Raw genomic sequence first — 12,607 nt, forward strand, 5'->3', positions numbered from 1 at the left:
CATTACAAATGTGCTGGCTGCACCGTGGGGAGAGAACTCAGTCGGCTTGGTAGCAATAGGCACACAAAATACGCTCAGTGGCCACTTTATTAGGTATCTTCTGCATCTAATAAAACGGCCATTGAGTGTTTGTTCATGGCCCATTCACCTCAAGATTTGTTGTGTTGTGCATTGAGAGATGGTCTTCTCACGCCACTGCAGTGGAACGCCCTGGTAAAAGTCCGACTGCTAATGCAATGGCCTTTGTGTTTGGGCTACGGTTAGAGATAACGGGTGCTTTGGAATGTGAGCCGTGCACTCAGGGAAGCGATGCCTGGCACTGGTGTGAGCCGGGCTTTTGTTCGGCGGGAGATGAAGAGGGAGGATGCTGGAGAGAACCAGCCGAAGGATTCGACCCGGTGGGGGACCGTGAGCCGATGGAGCAAGGTGCCGGGGTCTACTGAGGATTGGAGAGTATGAGGTTTGGAAGAGTTGGGCTCCAGCTTGTGCATATTTGACTGTTTAATTATAATGGGCTATTTTTGGTTGCATAAAAATAATTCCTTTAATCGTATGCAGTGTGCTGTCTGTTATTTCTTGGCACTGAGTTGTAACAGGGTTGCAAATTACACGGCATCCACACAAACTGGGGTTTGGGTGGGAGAGCCGTCTCAGTCTTACGGGTTTGTATTCCCTAGCCTACACAGCCCAAGGAAACCGTGGCTTTCAGTTGTAATGTGAGGTTATTTGAGTGACTGTCACTCTCCTTGAACGAGCCAGGCCATTCTCTTCTGACCCCTCTCATTGAGGAGGCATTTTTACCCACAGAACTACCACTCACAGGACATTTTGCACACCATTCTTTGTAAACTCCAGAGACTGTTGTCCGTGAAAGATCCCAGGAGATCAGCAGTTTCTGAGATACTCAGACCACCCCATCTGGCACCAACAATCATTCCACAGACAAAGTCACTTAGGTCACATTTCTTCCCCAGTCTGATGTTTAATTTGAACAATAAGTGAAACTCTTGACCATGTCAGCACGATTCTATGCATTAAGTTGCTGCCACATGAATGGCTGATTAGGTATTAGCATTAACGAGGTGTACCTAATAAGGTGGCCACTGAGGACAATTGTGACAGTGATGATTCTCGGCTGAAATTAATTTTTAATGACTTCTCCAGAGAGAAGCCAGGTTCAGTGCAATGAAGTTGTACAGTAAGCGTGTGCATTCTGCACCCCGAAAATAAACTGAGTTTTCCCTTATCCTTATTTTCACACTCTGATTTTTAAAACACACCAATAGGATTCATACTAGACCAGTCTTGGGGTCTCTAAATTATTCACTTGGTATTATCCTGTTTCTGCACCTTGACTTCCACTTTGTTCTCATGTATCATATTATATGGCTCAAAGTGCACTTTCCAGATCTCCGGATTTAAATGTTATAACGTTCACTAATACAATTTCCTTCCCTACCCAGAGTACAAATTAGGTTCACATGAAATAGATGTTCTTCATGGCAGTTCTTGTGAGCTGCTGATCGGTGTGAATCTGGCTTGACTGAGTCCCCATGCCCTATCTCAAGGTGGATCCCCAAGATCAGGGGCAATATTCCAAACCTTCCAACACCAGGGGCATGCTGCAAAGCTCCTTAATAAGGTGAGGCGAAGGCATATTCTCAAACCACTGCAGTCCACATAGTGCCATTTCCCCCCAGTACTGCTGGGGAGGAGGCCTCTGGGTTTTGGACCCAATGATGACAAAGGAACAGGTTGCCAAAATGGGATGGGACTTTGAGACAGACTTGGAGATGGTGGTGTTCCCAAGTATCTTCTGCCCTGGCCTGTCTTGATGAAAGTTGTGAGCTTAGAAGGTTGTGTTGAAGAAAACTAGTTTATTGATAAGGCTGGTGGTCCCCATGGATGAGGGCTGATGATCCCCAGATTGGTGAATCCCAGGGTCATATGTCAATGTGAGTTCAGAGGTCAAAGTCCATGATCAGACATTCCTAGGGTTGACACCAAAGGTTGAAATTGACGAGTCCAGAGGCAGAGACCCGATGGTTGAAGCCTCTGAGTCAGCATGATCAGAATTTGGAGGCCCGATCTCTGCAAGTTTGGGTCAGGTACCAGAGGATGGAGGTCCGGAGGTAGCAGGTCCTGGGATTTCAGGTGTGTGTGAGAGAGTCTGTGTAGGTGTGCGGGGCAGGGAGGTGGGGAGAGGGCGAGTGGCCTGTTCTGCTATCCTTGTCACGTTGCTGTTGCTGCTTGTGTTGCTGGGCATGTTATTGTGGTGACACATGTGGGCAAATCATCAGGTTGGGTTGGTTGTTAACAGTAACAATGCATTTTTCCAATATAGCATTCGTGTGATATATTTTTAAAAATCTCAATCTGAATGGCAAGAAGATTGCCCTGTGTTTGTGTTGAAAGGTAAAGGATCAACTGTGTAAGTTAAAGATGAGAATGGAACTCCCCAGTACACTGTCCAACCTCTTCATCAACAAACACGAGCACTTCACACCAGACTACTGCGAGTTAGCATCTCTCCATAATCAACCAAACCACTTAAAATTCATTGTCCTAGAGGACATCTGATGTGACAATTTCATATGGTTACCTGATAGCTTACGTATAACCTAATAATTACCAAACTGGTTTACCTTTAAACAATTAAAGTACAGGAGAAATGACCAAGTTTGGAGCATGATTGAAATAATCATTAAGTGTTATTGCTAGTCAAGATTTTGGGCCAAGACACTTTTTCAAGACTCAGAATGAAGTGGGAAGACACCAGAATTGAAAGGTGGGAGGGGGAGGGAAAGCAGGATAGCCAGAATGTGATAGGTGAAGCCAGGTGGGTAGCAAAGGTAAAGAGTTGAAGAGGCTGTGGTAGTGAGTCTGGGTACGTATATGTCAAAGAGTCAGAGGGCAGCAGAGATCACAGAGGGTCTCATGGAACTCCCTTAGAGAAGATTCAAACTTCTTCAAAAGTAGGCATCCCTCAAAGAATCTTCAAGTGGAGCATGCAGCAAATCATAAACACGAGAGATTTTGCAGATGTTGGACACACACACACCCCCCCCCCATAGGGAGAAGCACTGTTGACATTTCGGGCCCAGACCCTTCGTCAGGACTAACCGAAAGGAAAGATAGTAAGAGATTTGAAAGTAGTGGGGGGAGGGGGAAATGTGAAATGATAGGAGAAGACCGGAGGGGGTGGGAGTGGTACACACACAATTTGCTGGAGGAGCTCAGCAGGTCAGGCAGCATTCATGGAAGTTAATAGAAACATCAACTATTGATTCATTTCTATGAATGCTGTATTACCTGCTGAGTTTCTCCCAGCATTTTGTGTGCACTCCTTGGGATTTCCAGCACATGCAGAATTTCTCATGTTTATTATTCAGTGTTTTTCGTTAGGTTTAATGTATTATGCATCTGCTCAGCACTGAGACGGCAATCATCAGTCAAAGGAATGGAATTTAGTCCTAGGGAGAACAAATAAAATGACAGATGCTGGAATGTGGTGGAAATATTGGAAGACCTCCTGATGCAGGGTTTCATCCCAAAATGCTGAAAATTCCTTTTCTCCCACAGATTCTGCTCGACTGACCTGATTCCCACCAAAGATTGTTTTTTGCTGGAAGACCTCAGCTAGTCAGGTAGTATCTGTGGAAAAAGAAACCAGTTAACATTTCAGGTCAGCTGAGGGTTTCTGATGAAGGGAAACATTGACTGGTTTCTCCCTTATAGGTGCTGGTTGACTCCGAGTTTTTCCAGCATCTTATGATTTTGTTTCAGATCCTCATTTAGTTCAGAAATGCTCACCCAGCTGGTTAGCCGGTGGACAAACCGCTTCTAATCTTGACACACTGAGACGTAGCTGAAGAATTATGTTGTGAGAGTGGAACAGGGAGGTTTATGGGTCTCAGATTCACCAGTTTGGTGGGATGACGAGAGCAAAAGGGGGGTGGGGTGGGTACAGGAACAAGTGCTGGAGTTCAGGAGTTCCAACAACCCAACAAGAGGAGGCGAACAGTGAGTGAGTGGAGCCTGGTGGCAGAAGAGAGGCATTCATCATGTGTGAGGGAGCACATGAGAATGTTAAGTTTCAAGTTTATTCGTCACAAGACCATCAAGACAGACAGTGAAATACTGTAAACACAAGAGATTCTGCAGAGATTGGAAACCAACCACAAAATGCTGGAGGAACTCAGAAAGTCAGGCAGCATCTATGGAAATTAATAAACAGTTTATGTTTCGGCTGACACTATTCAGGTCCAACATACCGAGGACATGCTGGGGGCAGTTCGAAAAGTTCTCCACACTCTCTAGCACCAATGCAGCATGCTCACAACGCTTGGCAGAACATAACAAACATCAAAACACCAATAGCTGTGAAAGAATTTGGCAGAAACAGTATAATTAAACTGAAATATTCCTCATCTCAGTTTCATTCCCCACATTACTGCAGTTGACAATTTGTCAAAGAGAAATTCTGTTAAACATGGGATGAATTATTAAATAGCCCTGAAGTAAACTACAAAGTATTTTTAAGATGGTATGGATTTTGAGTTAAGCGTATTGTAGGACTTTAAACTAATTTAGAAGGATCATAATTACTGCAATTTTTGTTTAAATAACCAGGTTAATAATGTTTAACCATCAGGCAGAAATTGGATTTCAGAAGCGCAGCCACACTCACATCCTGTGAGTAAAAGCAAATGATTAGAACTAGATCGGCAGGGTCAGACCGAGTTAATGCTCTGCACCATGTTGGGAGAGATGGTTGCAGAGCAAGCTGATTATTCCATGAGCCATGCTCCTATTCATTAGCACAACCTGAACGTGAGCCAGCAGGCTGCAGAGTACAAGCAATGAATCACAGAACATGGTGCAGGCAGAGTCACGTGAGGCCAGAGGGCCGATACTGTGCTCCCTGGAGCCAGTGCCCTCTCCGAGTCTTTTGTAAAGCCTGTGGGGGCACCAAAGTTTTCCCTGCCCATTTGTGCCAGTGCTGGAAAATCCCAGGAATTGGTGCTGCAGGTTCAAAGCTCAAAACTTCAGCATCAAGAAGCCAGTAAAAAAAGCACCGACAATTGCTGCAAGTTTATAAACATACAGTTTCAGGTTCACTTATTTATCGTATGTACATCATACAGCAAAATTTGTCGTATGAGCTAACAACCAAGACAGCCCAAGGATGTGCTCGAAAGTGTCGCCACACGTCCACAGTTTTCAGCAAAAAAAAACACAGAACATACAGCCTGATAAAATACAATGTCATTTCGAACACAGAAGTGAAGGAATGGGTCAACAGCCTCTCATGGAGAGTCTCACACCTTCCGACCCACCTGCGATGACGTTCCATGGAAACTCTCAGTCCAATGAATGCACAGTGACTGAAAATAAGAGCGTCAAAGGCCAGTTACAGCTCAGAGTCTCCATTACATCCCCTCCCACCAACACTCACCCCACACACAGCCCAGGGGTGTAACTCTACCTACCAACACTCCACCCCCCCACCACAGCCCAGGAATGCGACCTTCCCATCCCACCAACACTCACCCCACACACAGCCCGGGTACGTGACCTTCCCCTCCCAACACTCCACTCCCGCACAGCCCAGGGGTGTGGAAGGAAATACAAGACCCTCTCTGCCTCAGGGCCAAGGGAAGTTTTCCAATGGTCGATGAAGATTTCTGCCATGGTACAGCACATTTAACATCAGGAGACAAGTTGACTCAGTTCAGAGGCTGAGGAGACTCCACTAGAAATCCAGAGCAACGCGCACACAAATTGCTGGCGGTGGAGGGGGGGGGGGGGGGGGGGGAGCTCAGCAGGGCAGGCAGCATCTATGGAAGTAAATGAGCTTTGATGTTTCGGGCAGAGACCCTTCATCAGTTCTGGGTGATGAACTTACACGCTGAACAATTCCTCAGGTGAGAATTAATATTCCAGTTGTCGAAGTTTCCTGTGGCTGTGTCGTAACTCCCACTACTCCTGTATTTAACACACAAGTGCTGGGATGCTAACATGAAGCAGAAAGAGTTCTAGAAGTTCACTCATCCAGCTGACTTTCACTTTTATTTTCACACACCCGATGTCGCCGAAATGTGTCTGGTGCTGTGTGAGAGGCACGTAGCAACTCAAGAAGCAATGACATCTTCAGTGCTGTCGACGAAGGCAGATCTTTATCCACATGCTTCCTTACAAAAGTGCCTTGGGATTCACAACATCCACCTTGGAGGGCAGTGAGTCCACTGTCCCGTTCAATAGCATAAGTAGCTTCGGTACTGTGTTAGTACATCACCTGACCTTCCAACTCCATTTTCTGAGTTCAAAGTAAATTTTATTATCAAAGTGTGTTCAATATTTGTCACCTTATACCACTCTGAGATTGATTTTCTTGCAGGCATTCACAGTAGAATCAAATTAATGAAAAACCACACACAAAGACTGGCAAGCAACCAAAAGACAAAGCGTGCAAATACAAAAACAAACAATACTGAGAACATGACTTGCAGAGTCAAAACGAAGAACAGGCCCTTCAGCCCACAATGTTGTGCTTAGCCATTTAAAAGTCCTCAAATGTGAACCCACAAGTCGAGCCCAGAGATCAGTTCAGTGTTGTGGTAGGTGAAGTTTTTCATGCTGGTTCAGGAGTTTGATGGTCAAAGGGTGAGAAGTGTTCCTGAACCTAGTGTGGGACTTGAGGCTCTGGTACCTCCTGCCCGATGGCAGCAGTGGCCGAATTGGGCCACGGACTTATTCCAGGGACCCTTCCTCCTGAAGTTTTACATCTTAGCCCCTCCTCCTCAGTACTGGTCTAGGTTTCAATGTGGAACTCCTGGAGTGGGACTTCGATTTTAGATTGTTAATGCAGCCACGTAACAGGCCCTACAAACCCAATGAGGGCTCCCTGGTGAGCTTTGGGTTTGCATTACGTGTACTCGGCTCACAAGCCCCAGTCATCATTCTCCTATCCACTCCCCACTGTGACTATCAAAAGCAACCAAGGCCCCGCTCTCTCCTCAAATACTCCTCACTTCTGCAGTAAGAGCTTGAAATAAAATGACAAAATTCTTACTGCACCGAGCAGCGTCTGCAGAGGGAGAAGGCACAGTGCAGATTTCAGCTTGATGACTTTTCATCAGAAGGAGAAACGTTTGGAGTTTGAAGTTGCAGTGAAGGGGGAGGGTTCAAGAAGGTAACGACGGTGACAGGGTACAGACCGGGAGGAACTGAGTGACCCAAGGTTGCTGGTGCTGGTGGAGGTTGGCCCATCTCACCTCGCCTGTCTGGAGGAGGTGACTGTAAAGAATGAGGGCACAGGAGGGAAAATAAACATTGGGAACTGTCAGAAGGGCAGCACAGTTGTGAATCTGAATTCAAAGAAGATAATCCACAAGTCAAGCAGTGTCTGTGGCAGCAGGGATTGAAACATCCTCTCTTTATTGCAGCCCCACAGTCTGATTATCTGCAAATTCCTGGCAAAGAGCTTGTGAACCAAATGCTTACGCGCGAGCGGACGAGGAAGTGTACGTAATGTCTCCTCGTGGATCCTGGTGGCATTTACGTCAAACACCACTCCAATAACCAGGTGTGACAAGGGTCAAAATGTTCCTTTTTGATGTGATTAAACATCTGTGGTGCGCTCTCCATTAGTAATGTTTTATAGAGCATTTTTTAAAACTTTCACTTGCTATTTCTTAGCGATGCTGGAAACGGGTTAGAACAGGTGTCCCCAACCTGGGGACCATGGACCTCTTACTTAATGGTATTGGTCCAAGGCATAAAAAAGGTTGGGAAGCCCTGGTCTAGATCCTCCGTGACAACACTGGACACCTCTCACTCAGGTGAGCAAAGCAGGGTTGGCTCTATTTGTAAAGATCCCAACTTCTAACAGTCACCTTTTGAGTTAATATTGGAGTACACCCAGCCCCAGTGAAGGAATTACTCACACAATCCTGGTGTCACTAATATGTTCAAATCAGATTCAGATTTATTTATCAAATGTATGTCAAAACATTCAGAATCTGAATCAGGTTTAACACCACAGACGCACATCATGAAAATTGCTATTTTGTGACAGCAGTATAGTGCAATACATTTAAAAAAAAACCCGAAGATAGGTCTCGGCTCCAAAACATCCACTGTTTACGCTTTCTCATAGCTACTGCCAGACCTGCTGAGTTCCTCCAGCATTTTGTTCCTGTTGCTATCAATTGTAATATAAAAAATAGTGGGGTAGTGTTCATGGGTTCACAGTCCATTCGGAAATCTGATGGCAGAGGAGAAGAATCTGTTCCTAAAACCTCGCTCGTGAGTCTTCAACCTCCTGCAATGAGGAGGTGTTACTGAGAAGAGAGCACACCCTGGGTAATGGGGTCCTTAATGTAATGCAGTGTTAATAACCAACACGCCCAAGGATGTGCTAGGGCTAGCAAGTGCCCAGTGCCAAAATAGCATGTCCATGATTCAGCACAGCAGAACAAGACAACAAAAACAAGGCAAGCCCCTTCCCACCCACCCACTCATGCCAACAGGTCGCCAATCCCAGGTCTCCAGTCCTTGGTCCTGGACTCAGAGACTTTAGCCCTTTACCTTCAGACTCGCTGACCCAGGGACTTTGACCTTTGGGCTTCTACCACTAGACACACTGAGATCTCGACCTGGGGTAAACCCCTCCCCGGGGCAGATCTGGGCTTTGAGGTCTCAGTTGGGTTTTCAGGAAACTTGGAGTGAAGTAGCAAGGGATGCGAGTCCCTGCTAAGGCTGCTCACTGGCACCTCCTAGTGGCAGCAGAAAGATTGCCGGAGATGTCCAGACCGGGGTGAACTCCGTCCCCTGCAAGGAAGGCGTTGAGGTTGGGAGGAAAGTTGTAATGCCTTCTCAAGGATGGATACAGGGCAGTGGCCAACAAAACACAGTCAATGCACGTTCCACAGTGGGGGCGAACCCCAACCACACACTACCGCTAAATATTCTTAATTAAAAGATAAGAACTCTGACCCCAGCTGCCGGAGCGAGTTAGGGTTCTGCACAGCAAGAACTGGACCTTTCCGGTAGAAAGGCCAGGAAACCGGCTCTCGCTGAACAGCATTAAACCACCGCAACATCGCTTTTGTTGTTTGTCTTTGATGTCCAAACCTGTTCTGTCCTCCCTGCAGGTCATCAGGATTTATCTGCACAAACTGCTTAATTTAGCCCAGCAGGTTTAACCCTTTGCGGAATTCAGTCGCCACTGTATTAAATTAAAAAAAATGTAAACCAACAAACCTCTGCACGCTTGAAAAGTTACTTCGCAACACTTGCAGCGGTCGGTATTCTTTACAAAACCTTACATGACTGAAGGCATTCAGCGCTCTTGGCGCAAACAACAAGAGTTCCTGGGTGAATGACATCTGTTCTGATGGTTTGTATTTTAAACACAATAACTGTCAAGAATGGATTCAAATACTCACTGCAGGACATGACCTCGAGGATCAGTGAGAAACATTTAGAAAATAGTAAATAGCTTGCCGAGCATTTCGCAATGAGAGAGAAAAAAATTTGTACCTGGGAGCAAACATTAATCCCACGGGAGATGACTTTCAGACCTTTCTGAAGGATTTAGACCGTGAATGCTTTGATTTGATCTAATCAAACATGTCAAGCGAGAGTTCGCAGCGTAACTCCGGCCAGTTGGAGAGAGGAGGTAATCCACGGCTTTGATGCTCGGCGGCTGAACTCGGAGCAAGTGTGCGGAAAATCAGCGGGAGCGACGCTCGCAAAGCAGGAGAAAGACGGGGTGGGCGGGACAGCGGGGAACAGCAGCCATATGCTTCCAGCGAAACTTTAAAGCAGACATAACAAGCACGTTTGCAGAGCCTACCTCCGAAGATTTATTTGCCTTCCTCGTTTTAACAGGCTTCTGGTGTGAGGTGTTGCCCATGGCAGCTCTCGCATCCAATGGGCTCGAGCCCTTGTAATTCACCTTTAACAAGTTCAGATGTTTGAGTTGAGTTTTGTTTTGAGGAGAGCCACTTTACGTGCTGCTAATGACTAATGCTGCTTCGTAAATAATAAACTCATTTCGCTTTATGGCTCACTGCTTTAAATCAGTAAAAGCTAATTGGACTATTTTCTTTAAAATCTCATTTCCTCCTTCTGCTGCTGCCGAATATTTCGGCCAGAGGTCGCAGACCTTGGGACGAGTATGGCGAGGTGGATGGATGGATGGATGGATGGATGGATGGATGGTGTTGTCCGGTCATCGCCAGCCAGCCAGCCAGTCAGTGGGTTGTGTAGGACACGGAGCATGGGGAGATATTCTGGGAGGAGCAGGCAGTGGCTTGGTGTGTGAGATAGACCTAAAGTCATCAGACATAGAAGCAGAATAGGGCCATTTGGCCCATCACGTCTGTTCCACCATTCCATCATGGGCTGATTTATTTTCCCTCTCAACCCTATCCTCCTCTCTTCTCCCCAAAACTTTTGACGCCCCGACTAATCAAGAACCTAACAACCTCCATGTTAAATGCACCCAGTGACTCGGCCATCACAATGGATTCCATAGATTTACTGCTCTGCAGCTAAAGGAATTCCTCCTCATCGCCGTTCTAAAGGGCCGTTCTAATCCGAGGCAGTGCCCTCCGTTCGTAGACTCCCTAGACTCCAGGGGCAGAACATGGAGTTTACAGTCCAACCAGTGTTACTGTGGAGTCTATTCAATGAAGATCTCAGCTGGACAGGGCGGGGAGCCCAACGGTCTATCGGAAGTCTGGAAGTTAAAACCCCATGACCGAGACCCTAAACCTATGGGACCACTGGAGAAGTCAGAGGCCGATGTCTGCAAGTCCGGTCGGAGGCCCAGCCTGTCCTGGGGTTGGAGGACCGTTGGTGTGTGCGTGCCCCGATGGTGCCAGACTGGGTGGTGATACCTGGGACCGCTCCAGCGCATCCCTCGGTTATGGCCGTTCGTTGCTGATGCAAACAACACGCTTCACTGTGTGTTCCAATATACATGTGGTAAATAAACGTGAGCCTGACCTCACCCCTTTCCTGTTCTTGCCCCACCTCCCTCTGCAATGCCCAATATCTCATTGTAAAATGAGGCGATGTCCTTACATAAAGGGATTTAAACTCATTTTTTTTTAATTTATGGCTTACTGGAGTGACAGGGGCTGAGGGGAAACCTGCAGAGGTTTCAGATTATGAGAGGCATAGATAGACAGCGGTATTTTCCCCCAGGGTCCAAGTAACTAATTCCAGAGGGCATATGTTTAAGGTGAGGCAGGGCAAGTTCCAAGCAGAGATGTGTAGGGTGAGTTATTTTGTTTTACAGAGGGAGAGGTGAGTGCGTGGAATGCACTGCCTGGGGTGGCGGTAAAGACAAACATGTTCAAGATATTCAGGAGGCTCTTGTACGTGCAGAGAATAGAGGGATGTGGATATTCTGTGGGCAGAAATGGGAATTGCATTAGTGTGGCACAACATAGAGGGTTGAATGGCCTGTTTCACAATGAAGAATTGCTCAACTCCTCAGTGTGAAAATGCTTGACAAGCTATTTACCATTTTCTTTTTTCTTTCATTTTTTAAATTTTATTGAAGTGCATCATCAAACAAACATTTCCATAAGTATTTCAGACATTGTACATATATATCATCTAATCATATATATCATTTTCTAAATATGATCTATCTAATATATCATTCACCAAAAGAAAATCTAGAGGGTTCTCTCTATTCCTCGACGTCACAGACAGAAAGCTCTGTTTCTCAGTTTCTAATCCCACAGGCACAGACAGTCACTGCGCTACCTCAAGTTCGTCTTTGTAATCTCCCCCTCTCTCAACTGTCTAAGCACAAGCTTTGCTTGCTGACATTCTACAGTACAATTCAGTTTCAATTTGTTGATCCTCCTCTGAATGGCTTGGGATACTTAACTATGAGGTGCTACTTAAATTCAGGACGAGGTTACGTCCCCTCAGATGGGGGCAGTGTTTCGCTCCGGGGGGGAGGGCGTGGTCAGCAGCACACCCCAGCATTCCTAGTGGCCCAGCACTATTCATTGCTCTTTGAAAATGCATTTGTGGCATTGCGGTGGGATGTTCAAGTTCATTTAATGTTAAGTTTTAGGGTTATATAGTTATTGGCTTGTGTGTTTGTGTGTCACCCTGACTGTAACCGGGCTGTGTGATTACCATCTCCCCCGTCTGTATGTGGAGGCGTAGCTTCTCTCCCCGGGTCAGAGAGTCTGGTTTGTTTTTGTGGTTGTTGCAATAAAAATGTCACTTGAGATAAACAAGCTTTTTCGTCCGTCATCATGGACATTGGTGTCAGGAGTGGGATTAGAAATTGACGGTGAGATCGAAGAGCTATGACTTCGGACGGAGAGCCTTAAGATCCGGGAAATAAGTCGCGGGACCGAGCAGTATGCAGCCCCCCGGCTGGGCTCCCGAAGACGGGACGCCGATCCAGAGGGAGGACCTGGGAACCGAGCATCGTAACTTCCCAGAGAACCCCGACAGGGTGAGTGCCCCCAGGCTCCCCATCTCAGGGGGCACAGTGGAGCGCGTCACCCACCTCCCTTGTGACCCACACCGGGGAACCCAGGACTCCGCAGCCATGGGAGAA

The 12,607-nt window shown here is 46.6% G+C and overlaps 1 protein-coding gene across 5 annotated transcripts in view; it reads right to left on the reverse strand.

Moving 5' to 3' along the window:
• LOC132403741 (semaphorin-3A-like) overlaps positions 1-10,011 on the reverse strand; it is a 209,164-nt gene extending 199,153 nt beyond the window's left edge. For 2 of the 5 annotated variants that reach the window (XM_059987391.1, XM_059987386.1), the window contains exon 1: positions 9,547-9,833. The gene's annotated coding sequence lies outside the window, so the exon portion shown is untranslated. Of the gene's footprint in view, positions 1-3,598; positions 3,655-9,546; positions 9,834-9,862 lie in introns of those variants that run through there. The other 3 variants (XM_059987390.1, XM_059987388.1, XM_059987387.1) reach the window with 3 other exon arrangements.
• Between the last annotated feature and the right edge of the window lie 2,596 nt (positions 10,012-12,607).

This window comes from Hypanus sabinus, chromosome 13, assembly GCF_030144855.1.
Source record: "Hypanus sabinus isolate sHypSab1 chromosome 13, sHypSab1.hap1, whole genome shotgun sequence".
NCBI classification, from domain to species: Eukaryota; Metazoa; Chordata; class Chondrichthyes; order Myliobatiformes; family Dasyatidae; genus Hypanus; species Hypanus sabinus.